The 4,381-nt window shown below is 46.5% G+C and overlaps 1 pseudogene; it reads right to left on the bottom strand.

Annotated features, from left to right (window-relative positions):
• Positions 1–610: 610 nt before the first annotated feature.
• Positions 611–1,790, bottom strand: LOC118586211 (annotated as a pseudogene).
• Positions 1,791–4,381: the final 2,591 nt, after the last annotated feature.

The following is a 4,381-nucleotide window of genomic DNA, read 5'->3' as shown; positions in this document are numbered from 1 at the left end:
GTGTGAATGAGACTGGGCTGAGATGTCTGAAGTGGATGATATCCATGCCATCTGCAGCCTCCTGAAAGACTTCCTTCGAAACCTCAAAGAACCCCTTCTGACCTTTCGGCTAAGCAAAGTCTTCATGGCGGCAGCAGAAATAACAGATGAAGACAGCAGCACGGGTCATGTACCAGGCTGTCAGTGAACAGGGACGAACTAGCCTTTGTCATGATTCACTTGCAGACAGTGACTTGGAGTCCAAAGGCTAAGATGAATATTGCCAGACCAGCTCAAGTCTTTGGCCCTGCAACAGCTGCCCATGCTGTGCCTAATCCAGACCCAGAGACAATGTTCCAGGACATCAAGTGTCAGCTCGAGATGATGGAGAACCTTCTTTCTCTGCCCCTGGAGTCCTGGAATCAGTTCACCATGGTTGAACAAGAGAATATCTACATTCCTCGTGGCAACGGAAACTCAACATGGTGGATACCAAACTAAAGTGAGCTCACTGGGGCCTGTGGCCTCTCCTAAATCCCAACTTGTCAAGCTCCTTGTCACAAAGATTGTACAATCTCTCCAAGTGCCCTCCCAGATTTGGGAACAAAAGTAAGTCTGCCACCAATGTAGGTCAACAAGACAAATTTTCTCCTGCTTCATACCTCAAGTAAAGCCATTTTTGCCTAGTGTCCCCAGCATTTACTGACTGCAGGAAACACACCTGTTTGCTCTGGGACATTTCCTCTCCAATCTTGGCAAGTGTTCCCACCAGGGAAGAAATTCAGGGAAGAGGACATCAGTCTGACCTTCTTGAAAGACCAAACGACAATCTTGACATTTTAGAGACAGCTTGCCAAACTTTATCTGCCTTCCACACAGAACACAAGATTGGGGCTCAATAGCTGTCTTTGGAACAAAGTTGTACAGGCATGTACCTCCGTTGTTCTGAGGTGTGCCTAAATCGTCTGTCTCAGTTTGGGGCTCCAGTGGCCTGCTGTTCAGAGTGGAGTCACTGTTTACAGGTTGTAAAGGACCTGATTTCCTTCAACTCCTGGTCCAGGACACCAGTGCTTCAATAGTAGATGAAGCTTCAGTGGGCCTGCCATCGCTGGGAACAGTCACTGGAGATTTTGTAACTATGGATTCCTTCACCTGCTCTAGCGTAGAGTCAATCAAACAGGGTTTTTTTTTGTTTTGTTTTGTTTTGTTTTTTGTTTTTTTTTGCAAGCCTAGCGGGGCCATCAATACCAGCTGTTGGAGTGCCTCTTTTCTCAATTCTTCATTGTGAAATTCTGCACCAAAGAAGCATCCTAGTCCAGTGATTCATCAGTCTTGTCAAAGCTGCTCTCTGATAAAAACGAAACCAGATTCATCAATGGTTGACAGTCTATTGTTCCCAGAATTGCCAATGGATGCTTAGCTCCGGCTTAGAAAATCCAGAGCTAAATTTTGTTCCCGGCTTCTCTGAAAGCTGCAGATGTGTCTCACACGAGTGTATCTCAAATCAGCTGAATCTATTGTTTCAGCCTTGCCCATTCAGCCTCGGCTTGCTGTCTCCCTTTGAGCTCTGCATCCACTTGATTGCAAGCATGCTTCAGCTTAACACCCGGAGCGCTCCACCCAGTCTCTGCTTTCATCAACTTATTTTTGAATTTCTCCAGCTCCTGGTTGGTTCTTTAACGCTCCCTCTGAATATCCTCAAAGTCCTTCACCACCTAGATGAATTCAGTGCTTCCATTTCCTCCACTGATAATCTCCACCCAGCTCACAAGCTGCTCCGGAGTCTACAAAGCCACCATTGTGATATACATTTTTTTGAGGCTCCTGCTCCCGAGCATACTCAGCCCACGGTGCTCCCTCTCCCACAGTGCTCCCTCTCCTACAGTGCTCCCTCTCCCATGGTTGCACACCTTGATGGCTGCTCTCTACCAGTTGCATGCCTCACTAATGGCAAAGTCAAAAGTTTGTTTTTCTTACAATCTCTGGAAAGATGTTCTGGTTGGTTTTTGCTAATTGGTTGGTTGGTTGGTTGGTTGGTTGGTTGGTTGGTTGGTTTTATCAACTTGACACAAGCTATCAGTTAAGGAATTGTCTCCATAAAATTGGCCTATAGACAAGTCTTTGGGAGCATTATCTTGATTAATGATCAATAATGAGAGGGCCCAGCCCATTGTGGATGGTGCCACCTCTGGGCAGGTGGTCCTGGCTTGTATAAGAAAGCAGGATGCGCAAGCCAGTAAGAAGCATCCCCCACAGCCTCTGCTTCAGTTCCTGCCTTGAGTTCTTCCCTGACTTCCCTTTATGATGGACTGTGACTAGGGCGTGTAAGTCAAACAAACCTTTTCCTCCCCAACATTCCTGTGATATAACATCATGTTACATCACAGCAATAGAAATATAGTCAAGACAAAAGATCCTTAAAAAAAAAAAAAAAAGACACCTTTGGTTAGATGCTCCCCTGGAAGACAGATAAATGGTGTAACCTAACTTGCCTTGAAACAGGGGTTGTCTGTTTCTGTCGTCCATTCTCTTCCTTGCTGGGACAAACCTGAGGCCTTACCAAGTATTAAGCTGTGACTCTACATCCAAAGTTCCCCAGCTTATGAATAGAAAATCTATATGCCCCTTGGGGTGTCAGAGGCTGCTGTAAAGGGGGGCCACTTCCAAAATAGTGTTGAAGGCCCTGAGCCTCAGAACAAAGCGTATAACTAAGAACCGAGGACGAAAATGCTGTGTCATTAGGTGCCTGTGTGACTTTGGCAAGTTCCTTAGCTCCAAGGTTTTTTTTTTTGTTGTTTGTTTGTTTTTGTTTTTGTTTTGTTTTGTTTTTTGTTTTTTCGAGACAAGGTTTAATGTCCCCATTTGTAAGAACAGTGCCCTTTTGGTTTTGGGGAGGGGACTCTCCTGTCTGTGGCAGATGTGAGACAATGCTAGAATTAACTAATGAGTTCTAACCACTAGGTGCCAAGTAAGTGGGGTTATTGTCCATGAGGCTGTTGTTCTCCACGCCTTGGAGACCAACTTCAGGTTTGTTGGTGACATACCGACAACCAGAAACAGCCCAGCACAGAGCCATGCCACATCTGGAGAAGCAAAAGCAATGAACAGGAAGTAACTGGTTAGCTGTCACACTGGTCAGGGTGGGGCTGGGGGCAGGGTGTTGTCTTAGGTGCCTCCTGACTCTGGTCTCCACTCTCCGATAAGTAGCGTACAGGGTTGCCCATAGATCCTCCCAGGGACTGGGAGGAAGTGGGTATATTTTAAGACAAGGCCTAAAGAAATGCTTAGTTTTTAGTGTGGGTAAAATGAGGCAGAAAGATGATGACTTTGAAAACTTAGATCTTTCCAGTTTGGTCAATCAGTGGAGACTGCAAAGAGATTGGCCTGACAGGGAAGAGGTCTGCAAGTGAGTGGAGGAGAAGCGGAGCCGGGGGGGGGGGACATCCTGCAGGAACGACGTGAACTTGGCATCTTGGCTTTTAAAAGACTAATTTGATTTATTCTGAGCGGCTCCAAAGGATGGCACCAGGATCTGAATGAACAAGAGGGAGAGAGCTGGCATCCTGCCTACTCTTCTCCAACACCGTTCAAAGAGCCCAGAGAGGATTCTGGCATTCAGTTTCCCACAGCTCCCACGAAGTAGTTACTATTGCTATCATAACTGACAGATGGAGAAACTGAGGCACTGTGGCTAAACAGCTTGTCTCAAGTACAAGGCAAGTAAATGATGGGGCTAGGTGCCAGGCCCAAACACTCTAATTCCAGGGCCCTGTGTGGATATTGGGGCCTGAGATGAGGAAGTACTTTCTGGGAACCAGAGTCTATGAATTCACAAAAGGAGGCTGTTTTATGAAGTACCTAACCTGAGGCTGAGGGGCCACTTTCAGGGGTGTTGACTTAGTACATGTTCCTTGTCAGCAAGTATCAGAAACCAGCGCTGACTACTTTTCTCTGAAAAAGAAAAGGAAGATGGGGGAGGGGAAGGAGCAGGAAGAAGGTGTTGAAGTTTGTAGAAAGTGGGGTACAGAGTTTAAAACATAGCTGAGACTCCAGATTCAGGAAGGACCAGGAAGAAGGGCTGCCCTGGATCAGCAAGCAGAAACCAATAGACCATTTCTACAGGGCCAAATAAATCTGCTCAGATGGACTCCTGTCTTCTAGACACTGTGCTCAAGATCCAAGTTCCCAGGGGAGAGCATTCCCTCGGCCCAGCCCTGGGAAAAATCGACACTAAAAATCACTGAAATTTACGGCATGTGTATTCTTCACTAGGCACTGTTTAAGTGCCGTGAACATGTATTTTCTCCTCAAAGCAACCCTACAAGGCTGATACTGAGAATTAACAAACGGAAGCAGGGTTTGAAGCACCTGCCCAAAGTCACCACACTGTCTAGCCACAGAG

Source organism: Onychomys torridus, chromosome 6 (assembly GCF_903995425.1).
Source record: "Onychomys torridus chromosome 6, mOncTor1.1, whole genome shotgun sequence".
Taxonomy (NCBI): Eukaryota; Metazoa; Chordata; class Mammalia; order Rodentia; family Cricetidae; genus Onychomys; species Onychomys torridus.
The sequence above is the reverse complement of the archived record's forward strand: the minus strand, read 5'-3'. Positions and strand labels throughout refer to the sequence as shown.